The following is an 18545-nucleotide window of genomic DNA, read 5'->3' on the forward strand; positions in this document are numbered from 1 at the left end:
CGGGAACCCCAGCCACCCCTTCTTCCTGAGGGTGCTGCTCCTCCTTCTGCCCAGTAGTTGTCTCCGTCGCTCTTTTCTCCTTTGTCTCCACGCTCTGTAAGCCATGAGGCATACAGCTTGGGCATCAGGCTCCATGCTCCTGATGTACTCCTCCTGCAGGATCAAAGAGAGAGATGTGTGGGTTAGCCTTAGGTGTACTAAGAACCTCTCTTTGTTAAGTCTGAAGGCCCCTTAGTGTATCCCAGAGAGTGCAGGCCATCACTTGGATGGCCAGAGATTAGTGCGCTGCACTTGGGTTTTGGGTTTTGCCCAAAACCCCACCCACCTCTACCCCACTCCACCTGACCAATTGGCACAGCTTTGACCATTGGACTGCATGCTGTACTCCCAGCTCAGGCACGGGCATTCTCCTAACCCGCGCTGCAAGGCTGCACTGTTAGCTTGAACTATGGGGGAGACTGGTCCAATCCGGGATGATGACATTGCAAGGGGCTGTGAGCACCTCCACCAGTGACTGCTCCATGGCCGGCTTTAGCAAGGAGATTGTACAATGTGCCCAGTTGTCCAACTGTTCTGCAGTCCACTGAAACGCTCATTACTTTGCAGTCTGTTCCCAAGGGATGAAAAGCTCTGGAGCACTTGGTGGCACTTTAATGCCTCTGCGTTGCTTGAGTGGGCAGATAAGCTAGAGGCCCGACTCCAAGCACGTCAATGTGGCTGCGCCTGAATTGTCTCAAGCCTGGAGGAATGGTCACTTTATCCAAGGTTTCCCTGATGCGTGGCTGCCTCCCTCCCACCGACCCACCCCAGCATATGTTTGTGCACTACCATCCACAGCAGTGCAGCCCTTGCCCCGGCACTGCATTTTCAGCCAGCCGGGAAAATGCGACTTGCCTGTGCCCTCTCTTGAATGCGCAGCGCCTCAACTTTGAAGTCCAACAGGTGACCCCCGTGAGTGCTGCGCAACATTAGTGTGCGCTCACCTCCGAGTTCCCCTCGAAGTACCTCTCACCAAGTGCACGCCTTATAAACGCTGTTGTGAAACACATTGGCGTGCAGTCACGCTGATGTGCCTGAATGGTCCAGCGTAGGGGGATGATGCCAGCGAGCTGGGCTTATTATGATATGCAGATGTATTAAAATGAAGTTCCCAACGTGCAGCGGCGGGAAATGCGGCCCACCATTGATGGGCGGAGCGGACGATTGCAAACTGGTTTCACAACATCATGAAACCGATTTTTGGGCTTCCTGCCATATTGTCTGCTCATGCCCGCCGTGACGGCAGACGCCAATGGGCACAGAAAATTCTGTCCTCAGTCTCTTTATCTAAGATAGTCATATACATTGTAAATAGCTGAGGCACAAGCACAGACCCTTGCGGCACTCCACTAATTGCAGCCTGTAAACTTCAAAATGTCCTGTTTATCTCTACCATTCGGTTCCTCAATGTATTGTTCCAGGAAACTATCGCAATGTCACCTTGATGTGATGCATTCACTACAGTGGGAGGTACAAGCTACAGCCTCCAAACACTGACCAAAACCAAGCAACTCAGTCCTGTTGGCAATTAGATTTCTCGCTAACTGGTTTGTCCATCAGGAAGGACCCAGGCATAAGAGGAGTGACAATCCCAGTCAGCGGAGGCACTGAGGTCAAAGCCTCCCTGTACATGGACGATGTCACCGTCTTCTGATCGGATCTGCTGTTGGTGCGCAGACTGATCAACATCTGCAACCAGTTTGAACTGGCCTCGGGAGCCAAGGTAAATCGTGGCAAGAGCGACGCCATGTTCTTTGGGAACTGGGTGGACTGATCTTTTGTCCCCTTCACCATCTGGTTAGACAGCCTGAAGGTGCTGGGGATATGGTTCAGAGGAAATGGGACGTGCATTAGAAACTGGAAGGAGTGAGTGTCTATGGTGGAAAGAAAACTGGGCACGTGGGAACGACACTCCCTCTCCATTGCGGGTAAGAACCTGGTCATCAGGTGTGAGGCACTCTCGCTGCTGCTGTACGTGGCACAGGCCTGGCCCATTCCTCACTCCTGCGCGATGGCGATCACCCGAGCCATCTTTCGCTTTATCTGGAGGTTGAAGATGGATCATGTCCGCAGGGACGCGATGTACAAGCCTCAAGATAAAGGGGGAAAAAACATACCCAACATCACCCTCATCCTGATGGCCACCTTTGTGTGCAGCTGCATCAAGCTGTGCGTAGACCCTCGGTACGCAAACACCAAGTGTCACTACGTGCTGAGGTTCTACCTGTCCCCGGTATTGTGAAGGATGGGTCTGGCCACGCTGCCGCGGAACACTCCAAGTAGTTGGACCGTGCTGTACCACATGTCCCTCGTGGAAAAATTTATGCAGAGAAGCACCTTTGACCACAACTCCATCAGGCAGTGGTCGGCACTTAATGTCCTAGAGGCCCTGCGGGAAAAGGAGCTGGTGGATCCTGTGGGATGGTTCCCCAAGCAGACTGTCAAAGTCATTTGGCAGAATGCCTCACCACCAGAACTTTCCAACAAGTACAAAGACGTAGTTTGGCTGGTGGTGAGAAAGGCCCTTCCTGTCAGATCCCAACACACCAGGAGTCTCACCCGCTTTGCACGTTGCCCTCGAGGTGCTTGTGATGGGGAAGAGACCGTTGTTCACCTCCTTGTGGAATGTGTCTTTGCAAAGAAGGTCTGGAGAGAGATGCAGTGGTTTTTGTCAGGGTTCATCCTGAACAGTTCTGTGACATAGGACTCTGTGCTCCACAGGCTGTTCCCAGGGACACACACCGAGACAAACATCAACTGCAGCTGGAGGATCATCAGCTTGGTGAAAGATGCTCTTTGGTCTGCCCGAAACTTGTTGGTCTTCCAACAAAGAGTTGTCCCCGACCAAGTGTTGCAGATTGGCACATTTCAAGGTCCAGGACTACGTGCTGAGGGATGCACTAAAGCTTGGGGCAGCCACCGCAAAGGCGCAATGGGGAAAGGTCGCTGTCTAAGACCTGTCTGCCATAGTGCACCGAGGGGCTCGGAAGTGTATAGATCCCTCGAGCTGTATGACTCACAAGAAATGTATACAGTGAAAACTAAATGTATCATAATTGTGCTGGGGCACCTTGAGGGCAAAATGAACTATGTAGATAACTTGAACACCATTGCACTGTCTGACTGTCTGTAATGACCATGTCAGTAATGTTCATTGATTGTACTGAAGCACCTTGTGATCTATGTGGGAAACTTGAATTTGATTGTACTTTTTGTGATGGCCATTTTGAAATGTTTTGTAATGTTCTTTCAGGTATTTATGAATAAAGTATATTTTTCAAAAAAAAAAAATTAGATTCCTCACTGACTGGTTTGTCCTGAGTCTGGACACTTGTGGTGCTGTTGCTTTGTTGCGATTAAGTCCCAACACTCAAACCCATCTGGACCAGCAACTTGAGATACAAAGGACTCCATAACAATGTGGGTCTATGTAGAAACATAGAGGTTCAATGCCCAGAAGGACACCACTTGACCCACCATGTCTGCAGTGGCTCGTTGCTTGAGCAATATAACCTTGGTAGATCAGAAGCAGTTTAGTATCACAGGATAGTGTGTTGGATTGATCTATATCTAGTGGCCTTCATGTGAAGCTGCTGGGGTTCCAGGAAAGCAGTGCTCCAATAGAGAGCAGCCATCTTGGACCAACACTGCAAGCTGCTGCCCAAGAACTGTCGGTCCCTCATTGAAGGTCCATGGAAAGGATACTTGTTTTCCATGTTTCCGGCCTCCACTATTGAGATTGACTGCTAGCCGGACCCTGTCAGTTGCACTCTGTTTGCTTGCTTTGCAGTGTAATGCAATGTGGCTCAATGGGTAGCACTCTTGCCTCTAAGTCAGGAGTTCAAGTCCTAAGCCAGAGACTTCCACACATAATCTATGCTGACCATCCCAGTGCTGTCCTGAGGGCTGTATTGTCGGAGTTTCTATCTTTTGGATGAGATGTTAAACCGAGTTCACATCTGCCCTCTTAGGTTGATGTGAAAGGTCCTCGGGCACTATTCAAAGAAGAGCAAGCGAGTTCTCCCTGGTAACCCTGCCCAATATTTATCATTCACCCAACATCACTAAAACAGATGGTTCATCATTGATCACGTTGCTGTGTACAATTGGCTGCCCCGTTTCCTACATTACAACAGTGGCTATAGTTCGACAGAGGCATTTTGGGATGTCGAGAGGTTATAGAAGGTGCTATATAAATGCAAATTATTTATTTTCTTAATACTCATTTATTGGCAGAAGCCTGCGATTCTTCTACTGATTAATGTGAAATTGCTATTTGTTAATCCTGGCCAACACTATTATACTTCTGAGTAATTCAGTAGGATTATTATCCAGAGTCAAGAAACCTAGCAGCAGTTTTATTTAATGAGTTTATGAAGCCTGCAGAAAGTAAGAAATCCAATAATCATTTAGGCCTTTTGTCATTATGAATCCGCTTGCTATAGTATTCCAGGAAATCTTCTGTTCATTATTCTCCAACCGCCGAGTGTAGAAGTCATGGCAGACCTCATAGTGCTGAGACTTACACACAATAAGACAACACCAGAGGTGGCTGGTGTTCAGTTACCTCAGAACAATGTCCCGACAGAGTTATTTGATCAGCACGCAAATCAATTGGAGTTTCCTCACCTCTCCCAATGACCCTACAACCTGCCTTTTCTGGCAGTTTTCGTTTATTTTTCATTCATTCTTGTAACGTGGACGTGACTGTCATGTATCACCCACCCTGTAGTTTGATAACTGTGCCTCCTCAGACAGGCATTAAGAGTCAGCCACGCTAGTGTGGGGCTGGAGTCACATGTAGGCTAGATCAAGCAAGGACAGCAGGTTCCCTTTGCTGAGGGGCCTAAGGTCAACTATTTGGAATTTTCTTAAGACAATCTGACTGCTTCATGGTCACTGATATCAACTTATTATTGTCCAATGTTTTTTTTACCGTGACTTCACATTTTCAGATGGGATTTGAGTTCACGTTCTCTGGATTATTAGTCCAGTAACATAATCACAACACCATCCATTTCCTTACAATGTCTTGGATCTGGACTTTCTGACGAAGGTTGAAACATCAACCTTTCTTGTTTATGATGGGCCTTCTGCCGAGTTCCAACGTGTTAGATTCCCAGTGTTTGCTGTGTTTTTTAAAAGCTGATTTGTTAAACCAACCAGCTACTCGGTAGACAACATGTGGGGCACAGTGAATTATCTGGTCACCATACTACAAAAAGCATTCAGAAGCACTGGAGAAGATGCAAAAATGATTCACAAGAATGATATCAGAACGGAGAGATTAGAAATGCTGAGTAAAAATGAACAGACTGGGGCTCTTTTCTAAAGAAAGGGAAAGGTAAGAGGTGACCTGGTAGAGGTCATTGAAATTATGAAGCGTTTTGGATGGGGTACATGTGAAGGAGATGTTTGCACTTGTGCAGCAGTCCATAAATAGGGGCCATAAATATAAGTTAGTCACTAATAAACCCAGTAGTCACCTCACCTAAGAAAGGACATACTTGCCCTACAGGGAGTGCAACAAAGATTCACGAGGCTGATTGCTGAGATGAGAGGATATTCTTGTGAGGAGAGATTGAGTGGACTAGGTGTAAATTTCCTGGAGATTAGAAGAATGAGAGGTGATCTAATTGAAACATATAAATTCCCTAAGGGGCTTGCCAGGGTAGATGCTGGGAATCTGGAAAATGGGGTCACAGTCTCAGAGTAAGTGGTTGACCATTTCGGACTGAGATGAGAAATTTCTTCAGTCGAAGGGTTTTGGATATTTGGAATTCTCTGCTCTGGCCCATCTGTGAATGCTCATTTGTTGCGAAAATTCAAGACAGAGATTGACAGATTTTGGGCACTAAGATAATTAAGGGTTATGGGGATAGTGGTGAAGTTGGGGTAGAAGATCAGCCATGATCTTATTGAATGGGAGAGCAGGCTTGAAGAGCCAAATGGCCTACTCCTGCTCCTATTTCTGTTCTTCTGTTCAATAGGGAGAAACTTCTTTACCCAGAGAGTGGTTAGAATGTGGAATTGATTACCAGAAGAAGCAGTTGAGGCAAATAATATAGATGCATTTAAGGGAAGTTAGATAAGAATAATAGGGTAAAATGAGTAAATCGAGAAGGAGGAGGCTCGTGTGTGAGCTAAGGACAAGGACAACGGGTCAACTTGGCATGGACCTGCTCTTGTGCTGTATAATTCCATGAAATACAGATTCTCAACAAAAAGCAGACCAACGTCAGAGCTGTCTTTTACTCTGTCTTCCAATGACACATCCACCTCTTCATTTCTTCCATGGTGACATTAAACAGTGCACCATGTGCTGTCTGGGAAATGGAGTCAGAGTGCATGTGGGCAGGAGAGACACAGCTCTGATTCCTGTAGCCCATTCTTGTTGATACTGGTAATGCAGGACAATATTTTTATATCTATATATATATATATATATATATATGAAAGAAAATAATTTCAATTGCATGTACGGGAACGATGATTCAGTCGTGGCATGTTCTAAGGAGGTCTGCAGACATGTACAGTTGGATAATGAGTTGGCCTGTTGTCATCATTCTGTGCTACAACTCACCTCCAGTTGATATCTGTGGGTTGTCCTGTGAATGTGATGACTTAAAGAGTAGCATTACGGAGGAGGTCAATATGAGTATGTTGGGGCAGTTGTCAGCTCTACTGCTCACTTTCCTGACCTTCAACTGGATGATCTTCAGGGTGGAGGAGGGGTGGGGAATTCCCACCATCCTCCCCCCAGAAATATGACTGGTGAGCTATTAGGGAGGAGGGCCCAGTGGCTTACCGTTTTTCCAGCTGAAAGTACACATTGGCCAAGAGTTTTCTAGAACAGTGCATGTTGAGGCATGCTCCTGTATTAATGATATTCCCACACCATACAGCTCACAAGAACTTTGCGCTGTGTATTGCTGGAAGTGTGAGCTAAGAACGAGGACAATGGGACAACTTGAACCTTAGAGAGCAACAGGGCAAACAATCCACCTCCTTAACCAATGCGATCTAAGGACTGAGAAAGAAGCTAAGGAAGGACGGCGAAGGAAATAGGGTGAATTAGGATCAAATCAGGCATAGAAAGAAAAATAAAGAGAGGGAAAGAAAGAGACTGAGGCAGAATCACATCCCAGGGCTACAGGGCACAAAGTTTAGTCAGGTTTTCCTGCTCTTGATAGCTCTCCATGCTGTGGCTCAACGGGTAGCACTCTTACTGCCGAGTCCAAAGATTGTGATTTAAAGTCTCACTCCATGATTTGAGCATATAATCTAGGCTGGCATTTCCATGTAGTACTGAGAGAATGTTGCACTGTAAGAGGAGCCATTTTTCAGATGAGCCATTAAACTGAAGCCTTGCCTGCCCTCTCCGGTGGAGGTAAAAGAACAGTTCTCCCCAGTGTCCTAACCAGCATTTACCCCTCAACCAACGTTACTTAAAAACAGATAGCACATTCCTGGGACTTGCTGCGTGTAAATTGGCTGCCACGTTTCCTACTTTACAACAGTGACTGCAGTTCAGACAAATACTTCATTGGCTGCAAAGTGTTGTGTGGCCTCCTGAGGTTGTGAAATTCCCCTTCAGGAGGCAATGCCGTCAAGATAGGCCTGGCGAAGAGCTAAAACATACAGTGGCAGAATCGTAATATTGGACACTTCCTTCAATGCTGACAGTCTTTCAGTGAGAATTGTATTGTGGAGATTTTGAATCTTATCACGAGGGTGCACAGTGCCTCAGGGAATCACTGTTTTGTCATCTGGGGTAGATTTCTATTTATCTTCTGGCAATCGATTAACTTTCCCGACTACGGCCCTGTGCCAGGTGTTTGGCACTGAAGAGAGGTGCACCCGTGAGAATGACAGTGATGTCACCAGAGGGAAGACAGACTGTGGAACATGTGGAATTAACCCTTTAGAGGGACAGGCTTGAGTTTTGAAATACGTATAGAGGATAAAACTCCCTTCCCACCTGCAGTCTGTTAAAACCCTTATGATGTCACCTTATCACCAACTTATCTCCTCTCTTTAACCTTGGTGGGGGGGAAGGGGATGTCCTGCAGTGTGACCTTTGACATAGGTTCTTCAATTTAAAGCTGGGAAGCGCTTGGGCCACTCATGTTGTTTGTCAGCTACAGGCCCAAGTTACCCTGTTTCTGTCCAGCAACCATTGCTTGACAGAGTTTCCAAAGAGTGGACAAGTAAAATACACATATTTACAAATGTTGACTGTATGGATGGAAAAAAAAAGTTGAATGAGCACACCGCCGCCATCTGGTGGTGCATCTGGGAGAAGCACCTTTGCTTTCCCAAATTCTGCTGCATTGCGAATGTAGTAGTCTAGAAATTCCAGGGATTATACTGATGCATTAACAGCACTCATCATTATTAATGCACAAAAGTAATCCAGCAACTTGTGGAGCAAAAGAGATACACCATGAATTCCGATTCTCTGCAAATTGCCATTAGCCTCTTTACAGTCAACAAAACAGAGAAATAACCTGCATTCATATAGTGCCTTTCACAAACTCAGGACATTCCAAAGCACCTTACAGCTAATGATGTATGGTTGAAATGTAGTCACTGTTGCAATGTGAGAAATGTGGCAGCCAACTTGCATACAGGAAGCTCCCACACATAAGTAATGAGATAATGACCAGATCATCTGTTCTATTGATGTCTGTGAGGGATGAATATTTAGCCAGGACAGAAAAGTCCCTTCCCACCATGAGAGTTACCAATTGAAGTTAATGCTGATCACGAAATTGCTGGATTTACAAATTATTCCTGCCGTGGTCAATTCGGGCTGGTAATTAATGTCGCTGATGATGATGATGTGATTGATGGTCCTGAAATGACACTTACCCTTGGAGGTCCAGACTGGATACAGTGAAGCTCTGGAATCTCACTCCAGCATGTATTGTATTGAATCTAGAGTTTTTATTGTCTTCGCAGTAGTTTTGTGCTAGTTTGCCACCCAAACTCTTGTTAGTGTTGGAAGGCAATCCCTTTCATGTTGCAAAGCTGTTTAACATTCAGAAATGCAAATTAGATGGATTCCTTCCAGAAAATGACATTTTGGGTTACAGTAAATGAGTAATTTGAGACTTGATGTGTGCTGAAGGTAGCCCTTTATGGGAAGAACAAGTGACTTTGAAGCTATGGTTCCCAAAGTTCTCCACCACTTGGGGGAATTCCTCATTTCATGTCAGGGTCTGTTGTAGACTAATTGATAGAGCTCAGTTGTGATTGGTCATGGTATCATGTGACTGCCAGGACAGTAGAAGGTGAAAGCGATGGACTTTGGTCCTTTCTCGTCTAGTTATCCCTATGGAAGCACTTCCACTATTTCTGATCATGATGGATTGGGTGGCTGGTCCTATACATCTTGGATGCGGAATGTTTGTACGTGTTGCACACCATTAACACATTAACTTTCCAAAGACCAACTGTTCCCAACTCAAATGGGTTGGACGCACACTTCATCTGCTTGTTCCTTTTCATGTTTTCTTGCTTCCCTTTCTGCCTCCTGTTTTCTCTTATCCTTGATTTACCCTCTTTCTTCCCCTCCCTTTCCGCCTCGTACATCAGACACTACCTGCTGAGAGTGAGAGCGCCCATTTGTTACCAAGTAAGTTCAACTCTGTTTTACTTGAAAAGACCTATGGAAAAAGAAAAATGCAGCAAACTTAGCCATTGTGACCCCAACAGCTCCCTTTCTTCCAAGAACTAACGGCACATGGAAGTGTTTCTTTTGTAGATATCAGGCAGTTCATGGGGGTGTTGACCATCTCAGTGCAGGCTGCACGGAACTTTGCTGTGCGGCTGATGCGCATTTTGATGCATAACTCTGTTTTCTGGCTCACAGGTTTGAACCTACAGTGTTGTAAATTGAAAGTGGTGCAGTTGTTTTCATTGGCCCCTTACATTGCTATGACTATTTGTATTGGCCACATCTGCTGTCAGACTAGGTGACTGCTGAAATAACTATTGCGGTGAAGTAACAGGAAATATCTGCATTGATATGTTTTGGTAGCAGTTCATTTTCTCTCTCTTTTTCTTCCTCAATTACTGCGGGTTTTTTTTTAAACTATTCTTCAACTGATAGGTGATCGGATGGTGAGGAGAACAGGGGAGGGGGAATTCCTGGATTGAGGAGTGTTGCGGTAAGGTTGCCAAGATTCCAAGATTGATTTCGAGTCTCCGTTAATTAAAAATTAACCTCCAGAACATTACTGCAATGCTCCCCCCCCACCCCCCTCTCCACCACCACCCCTCACCCCCCCATCCCCAATCCCTGGGAGAAAATTCTAGGAGCATTAAAAAAAAACTGTGCACTTTTGTTTTCATTTCCCTTAGTTATAAAAATATTGGAAATGAGATAAAAACAAACAGCTTGACTGGCAGTCAGATAGTCATCCACTTTGGTAACAAAGCATTCTTCAGCTTTCCAGGAAGGTGGGGCACCCTGGGGGGTGGGCGTGTCGGGTGGCCGATGGTGGGGGCAGGGACTGGTTGGATGCAGGAGGTCATGTGATGTCACCTCCAGGAATACGTTGAAGCAGAGTTGGCAACCCTAGTCGCAAAGCAATGCTGCATTAAATATGAAGGGAGACATGGGAGGTGGAAAGGTCAGGAGATTTCAATGGTAAATGATTGGCTTGATGCAGCTCTGTCTGCCAGAGTCCCAGGATGTGAATTGTCAAAAGGTTCTCCCATTTTCCTTGATCGAGATTTGTGTTTTCCTTTTGCAGAGATAACTAAAACAGGAGCTCGTGGAGAATCAAATTCGAGAACAACAGGTACAGGAGCAGTTTTGATCAGATGTATGGTAATAGTACATGATTGTAATCGCCTGTCAATTATTTTTCAACTTTCTTGTTTTGCTGTTGGGTGTGTGGTAATTTGTGGTCAATTAACCAACTCTCTCGCTTTCTCACCTGACGTGGGAATAAGTTCAGTTCAAATTGTCCTGACCCTGAAATCACCAAAGTCGCTTGATTCTGGATTGCCAAACCTCCAGGAATGTACTGGAGTCTGATGGAGTTGAAGATTAATCTCCAGGACACTGCTGTGAGCAAACTCCTGGAGAAAAAAAATCAAAGCGTTAAAAAAAATTTCTTTCAACGCCTTTGTTTATTAGTTATTATTACGGTCGCAGTGTCTCAAATCTGGCTATCTGAAAACTGGTGATGTCTGAAAACCGGACACATTTTTAAGCTGCCATGCAAGAAGTTTTATGATTATTAGATAAGTAACTTACCGGCTTGTTGGGCTAGGTGCTGAATTGGCGTGGTGGTGCGCTGACTTGTTCTCGGCTTCGCGCACCTGTCTTTTCCCACGATCCACGTGGTCTGGGTGGCCCGTCACCCAGCCCGAGCTGCCTGGCGTGAAAGGCAAGATCCGAAATCCGGTATGGACTTGGTCCCAAGGTTTTGTTGGTTTTGAGACACTGTACCTGTATTAGTTAGGAAAGAAAAGGCTCTTTGGCTGATAGTCAAAAATCATCCAGTCAGATAACAATGTCAGATAATTAAGAGTCTGTTCGCTTTTCAATTGGGCTGTGGAATGTCAGGGTGAAGTATTGACATGTTGGGCAACTAATGGCGAGTGGCTTAGAGGTGGGGCAGTCCGAAGGGAGGTCATGCACTGAAACCTCCCGGTTTACATCCAGCCAGAGTTGGCAATGCTACTTGCAATGAGTGTTACTGCAGTAAAATGGACTTTTAGCAGTAAGGTATATTACCAATTTGTCTCCTGTAAGGCAAGATGTCAAGAAATGCGAGTCCCCAACCAGTTGCCATAACTACATTTTAAAGAGCTTCTTCCTCAATTTTTCCCCCTTTGCAAACGTGTTATTTTTGCCCTTCGTACAACCTCAGACAGGTCTGCTCCAACGCTTAGTTCTAACCTAATGCTTACTCCAAGCCTTAGAATAGCATCAACCAGTAGCTCAGTTGGTTAGCACTTCAGAATCTTCGCTTCAGAAGATTATATGTTCACATACCACTCGAGAGACTTGAGCCCATAATCCCGATTGACACTCAGCACTTTTAATTGAGTTGTCAAACCAAGTTGTTGCGCTCTCAAGTGGATGGTAAAAATTCTCATGGTGTTATTTTGCAGAAGAGCAGGGGCCCTCTCCAATATCTAGTCAATATCAATCCCTCAATCAGTACCCAGTGACTACACTTAAAAAGTGCTTAATTGTAAAGTGTTTTTGGGTCATCCTGAGGTCACGAATGGCGCTATATAAATGCATGTTTTTCTTTAGAAAAACGCCACTGGCATAACATTTCTGCTGTGTATATTTTCTCCTGGCATATGATAAGATAAATTAAAAACAGTTGATGTCCGATGGCTGAGCTGGACTGGCACCAACGTCGATCCTTTGCAACATTTGGTTTATGTTGGACCCTTTGTGTTCCTCACAGAGGATCCCAGTCCTCTTCAGTCTGGATTGGGTTCAAAGATTCAAGTCCCATGGGACCAGCGGGGTCAGAAGGCAAGGGCCCTGGTTCAACCATAGTTCACTGTTAGCAAAGTCGCTCCTTCCAGTTGACTGACAGGACAGTGGTCACAAGAAAAATGAGTTTCAACAGACTCAGCTCTTAGGGGCAAATATCCGCAACAGAGTGTGGACTGATTTAATATTTGGTTGGGCAGCCTCACATATCGAGGAAATGGGATGATCATGCTGTAGCCATTAAGTGTTTGATGTTAAGACATATTGTTGGCATAGTATAGAAGGAGTTTGCAAACTGCACCTGTCCAGCACTTAAGTCCAGCCAAGGTGCAAGAACTGAGCATTCCTTTTTGTTCCAAGGTTCGGTTTCAGTGGCCAAGAAATGTCAGTATTCACTGAGACCAATAACCAAGACCAACCAATAGTGAGCCAGCAGGCTCGGTCATGATGCTGGAAATTGAATACACATCTCGCACACCCAGTATTATTTTTAATGGGTCAGCCAACTCCAAACCATGACGAGCTCTCAAAAAACTGAGAGGAAACAAGGTTCCTTCATGCAGCTAAAATAAAAAATCATCAGAAAACATAAACCAAATATGAGGTGAAATGTCGGGTCATCCCGCCCAAGGAGGCCCCGTGGCTAAACCAGGGCGTGTTGGTCCACAAGCCTCAGGAAGATAGTGCCAGCAAGCTCAGGATGCCATTTGCCACTGCCTAGCTTGGTAACTCACCAGAGTGCCTCCTGAGGGTCCAGGGGCAAAGGCAAACAGGGGTAAAGTCCATTGCTCCCTGCAGTGGCCCTTTTTTTAGGATGGCTGATTATTCTACCAAACACTTGAAGAAACTGATCACAGCTCTGCACAGCACATACTGCGGCCATTTGCGGACCGGTTTAGCAAATGGGTCTGCAACAGGCATTACGCTCCCACTCCCAATTTCCAATGGGGGTCATTATTAGTTTCAGGCAGACACACTGGATGCCAACTGAACAGCCATCACCAACCTGGTAGTTGGTACACACCATATTGGATCCACTGGTACTCAATTTAGGCCTGTAAAACAGGTATAGTGCCACTGAATTCCTAGACCAAAATCTTCACAGAGGTAAATAACAAACAAGGCTGTGTAGAAATCAATTCTGATCTGACTGATTTTAGTAGAACACTGTACAGAAAATCTTAGGCAGGAAGCTGCATAGTCTCACAGTTCCAACTTAAAATGCTCTGAGTTTTTAAAATTCTTTTTCATGGGATGTGGGTATCACTGATGATACCCACCGACCCATCCCTAATTGCCCTTAAACTGAGTGGCTTGCTGGGCTATTTCAGAAGGCACGTAGGAGTCAGCCACATTGCTGTGGGCCTGGAGTCCTGTGTAGGCCAGACCAGGTAAGGACGGCAGATTTCCTCCCTTGAATCAGATGGGTTTTTACAACAATTGATGATAGTTTTCATGGTCACCATTACTGAAACTAGTTTTATATTCCAAATTTATTAATCGAATTTGAATTCCACCGGCTGCCATGATGACTCATGCTGTCATGAGTTTGGTAATCTGTGCAATGGGAGTGTTCCCAGTGGTGCCCTGTGATAAATGTTCAGTCTGCTATGGCAGAGACTTTTCTACAGTAATATTTACAGTAGTGCTGCCATCCAATGTAAATTGCTTAAAGCACAGTGATGGTTTTATTGAGAGCCCAACCCTGGCCCTTTTAAGTAACTTGCTTTCTTTGGAAAAGAGATGTCAAAAAGAAGTTTTCATGAACTATGAATGGAGTTCATAGAACAGATGGTGAAAGGTTGAAATAATACCAAGAGATAAATTTAAAATTGGGAATTTGGGGGGTTGCTGAAGGGACATTGGGTAATACTTCTTCACTTACCAGATGTGAAGTTCCCAGGGCAGATAACCGAAACTGACAGTATAAATAGGGTCAGGCAACGATGTTTGTAGAACTTTTCTGGGCACAAATTGGCTGCTGCATTTCCTTAAGTGCAACACTGACTGCACTTCAGAAAAGTATGTCATTGGTTGTAAAGAGCTTTGGGACTTCCTGAGGTTGTGAAAGGTGCCACACAGAGGCAGTTTCAAATAAGTGTTAGTTCTTCCTTACTAAAGAATCTCAAATGATTGAAACCTATTTGGCATTCATTGTCTCTGAAAGTACAACTCCTGTAGACATTGAGGAGATATCACAATGCCCCTTATTAATAACAAAAGCAGCACTTGGAAGCATCATTTTATAATGGTGCTGTTGGTTCCTTTCTCTGCAATTGGAGGGAGCTGGTGATTTGGGATCGGCACTGAGTCATTAAAAAAAATTGTGTGCAGTTCTGATCAAAAGGGCAAAAGATTAACCACCTTCTCTATTAAATGTGCTATCAACGTTTGATCAACAGTGATGAGCAACATCAGACAAAATGGAGCTTTGCTTACTTTTTAAGAGTGAGAAACCCAAAATAAGTCAATTTTTTAAAAACCAAAATGAGCAGCTCTCGTTCCGCTGGTCAGGCTGAGCATGTTTGAATTGGTCATGTTGGTATGAAAAAATCCAACAAAATTGCTCATGATCTGTCTTGAGCAGTCAGAGTTAATCTACGATTGATTCTCTTTTAATTGAATAATCCCTTAATCTTAAATATTATTGACTGGTTTTTGGGGCATGATCGTAGTAAAGCATGAGCACGAGCTCTTTAGCCAAATAACTTGTATTCAGAGTGGATAAACCCCTGCAATGTGCTGATTTGTAGAATATATGATATAGCTTACAGTTGATGGAGCATGACTGATGGACACTAACAATATGGCTACGATGAAATTAATTGATACATTTCCACGCCTAATGTTTAAACCTTATTGTAATGACAAATATCTGAATCAGCTGAAGAGTAATCTACTGGCCATGCAAAATTCATACAGGACAGAACAACAAGTGGGAAATACAAGTGCATACAGAACAAAATTGCCTAGACTAGCTCTGGTTGGATGTATTCCTGGAGGTTTCATCACATGACCTCCAACTGGCCACTTACACACTCCTGCCATTGGTCAGCCAATATGTCTAGCCAAGCTGTGTCCTGCCTTCCCACCTGAGCACACCCTTGTTTGTGGACCCATGTAATAAATGGCTGGGGAGACAGGCTCCAAGCAGACCCACAAGATAAGAAGAGTCACGGTTCTGAAGCTTTGGAATTGAAGTACAGCTCCTGTCCAGTGTAGACATGGGTTTAACATGTTGTCCAACTTTTTATGATATACCAGACAAGTAGTGGTGAAAGAAGATTCAACGGTAACTTTCAAAAGGGAATTTGATATATACTTTGTAAGGTTTTGGGAGGAAGAGCAGGAGAGTGGGACTAATTGGATAGCTTTTCAAAGAATCACCACAATCATCCATGCCTTTGTCACTTCTATACTCGACTATTCCAATGCTCTCCTGGCTGGCCTCCCTTCATCCACCCACCATAAACTTGAGCTCATCTAAAACCCTGCTAACTTGCACCAAATCCAGTTCACCCATCACCACTCTGCTTGGTGGCTTACATTGGCTGCCCTTTGAACAAAGTTTTAATTTTAAAATTCTCATCCTTGTTGTCAAAATCCTCAATGGCTTAGACCCTGTTGCATATCTCTGTAACCTCCTCCAGCTCTACAATCCATCAAGATCCCTGCACTCCTCTGTTTTCTTTATTCTATCATTGGCGACTGTGCCTTCAGCTGTCTAGGTCCTAAGCTCTGGTATTCCCTCCCCTCTCTATCACACTTACCTCCTTGAAGATACTGCTTAAAACTTACCCTGTTTTGATCAAGGTTTTGGTCACCTGTCCTATTATCTCCTAATATGGCTCGGTTTCAAATTTAGTTTGATAAATGCAAAGGTAAAAGCAAAATATTGCGGATGCTGGAAATCTGAAACAAAAACAGAAAATGCTGGAAAAACTAACAGCATCTGTGAGAGAGAAAAACAGAGTTGACGTTTCGAATCCGCATGACCCTTCTTCAGAGCTACAGAGAAGTAGAAATGTGATGAAATTTATACTGTTTAAGGGGGGTGGAGCAGGTGGAGCTGGATAAAAGGCCAGCGATAGGTGGGGACAAAGAAGAGATTGACAAAGATGTCATGGACAGAAAGACAAAGGGAGTTTTAATGGTTCTGGTAAGGGCTAAAGAAGGTGCTGATAGTGGCATTAAGGTAAGAAAGCAGAATGTGATAATAACAGGACAAGGGTGAGCACTCTGAAAAGAACAACATGAACAAGTAACAGATGGCCCTTGTGGGAATGGGGTGGGGGAGGGGGCATCATTTGGCACAATGCTGAACTCTTCTTCCGCCACCTTTGGCTCCGTGCTCACTTCTTTGGGCAGGAGTCCTCCTCCCCCTGTTCCACAGATCCGTTCACCCACCTCCAATATTCCCCCTCCACCTGGACCCCTCTCTGTGGCCTCTTACATGCTCTTGATCTTTTCATTGAGAACTGTTGGTGTGACATCAGCCGTCTCAATTTCTCTGCTCCTCCCACCCACTCTAACCTGTCTCCTGTTGAACTTGCCGCACTTCGCTCTCTTAGATCCAACCCTAACTGTGTCATCAAACCTGCCAACAAGGGTGGTGCTGTTGTTGTCTGGCGTACAGACCTCTACCTCACAGAGGCTGAGCGCCAACTCTCAGACACTTCCTCCTACCTCCCCCTTGGACCATGACCCCACCACTGAACATCAAGCCGTTGTTTCCAGGGCTGTCACTGACCTCACCACCTCTGAAGGTCTTCCCTCCACTACTTTGAAACTCATAGTCTCCCATTCCCGGACAGCCCGCTTCTACCTCCTTCCCAAAATCCACAAATGGGATTACCCCTGTAGACCAATCGTGTCAGCCTGTTCCTGCCCCACAGAACTCATTTCTTCCCATCTTGACTCCGTTCTCTCTCCCCTTGTCCAGTCTCTTCCCACCTACATCCATGATCCCTCTGATGCCCCACGTCATATCCACAATTTCCAGTTCCCTGGCCCTGGCCGCCTCCTCTTCACCATGGATGTCCAATCCCTCTACACCTCCATCCCCCACCAGGATGGGCTGAGGGCTCTCCGCTTCTTCCTTGAACAGAGGCCTGAACAATCCTCATCCACCACCACTCTCCTCTGCCTGGCTGAATTTGTTCTCTCACTGAACAATTTCTCCTTTAACTTGTCACACTTCCTCCAAATAAAAAGTGTGGCTATGGATACCCGCATGGGCCCCAGTTAGGCCTGTCTCTTTATGGGGTATGTGGAACATTCCTTATTCTAGTCCTACTCAGGCCCCCTCCCACAACTCTTTCTTCGGTACATCGATGGCTGCTTCGGTGCTGCTTCATGCCCTCGTATGGATCTGGAAAAATGTATCAATTTTGCTTCCAATTTCCACCTCTCCATCACCTTCACATGGTCCATTTCCGACACTTCCTTTCCTTTCCTTGACCTCTCTGTCTCCATTTCTGGTGTTAGACTGTCCACCAATATTCATTACAAGTCCACCGACTCCCACAGCTACCTCGACTACAGCTCCTCACACGCTGCTTCCTGTAAGGACTCCATCCCATTCTCTCAGTTCCTTCGCCTCTGTTGCATCTGTTCAGATGATGCCAGTTTCCAAAATGGCACTTCTGACATGCCTTCCTTCTTCCTGAACTGAGGTTTCCCACCCACGGTGGTTGACAGGGCCCTCAGCCGTGTCCGGCCCGTCTCCTGCGCCTCTGCCCTCACACCTTCCTCTCCCTCCTAGAACCATGATAGGGTCCCCCTTGTCCTCACTTTTCACCCCACCAGCCTCCACATTCAAAGCATCATCCTCTGCCATTTCCACCAACTCCAGCTGATGCCACTACCAAACACATCTTCCCCTCATCCCCCCATCAGCATTCCGTAGGGACTGTTCCTCCCGGGACACTCTGATCCACTCCTCCATCACCCCCTTGATCTATGGCTATGATCACCCCCATGGACCCTCATGATCTATGGCTAATTACCATTACCAGCCACAATCTGAGAT

The 18545-nt window shown here is 45.4% G+C and overlaps 1 protein-coding gene across 6 annotated transcripts in view; it reads left to right on the plus strand.

Moving 5' to 3' along the window:
• Positions 1–18545, plus strand: part of LOC144695990 (transcription factor HIVEP3-like) — a 425012-nt gene that overhangs the window by 323226 nt on the left and 83241 nt on the right. Inside the window, exon 2 of one of the 6 annotated variants that reach the window (XM_078567141.1) lies at positions 10803–10850. The exons of the other annotated variants lie outside the window; for them this stretch is intronic. The gene's annotated coding sequence lies outside the window, so the exon portion shown is untranslated. The remainder of the gene's footprint in view (positions 1–10802; positions 10851–18545) is intronic. 6 annotated transcript variants of the gene reach the window in all.

This window comes from Cetorhinus maximus, chromosome 21 (assembly GCF_964194155.1).
Source record: "Cetorhinus maximus chromosome 21, sCetMax3.hap1.1, whole genome shotgun sequence".
NCBI lineage: Eukaryota > Metazoa > Chordata > Chondrichthyes > Lamniformes > Cetorhinidae > Cetorhinus > Cetorhinus maximus.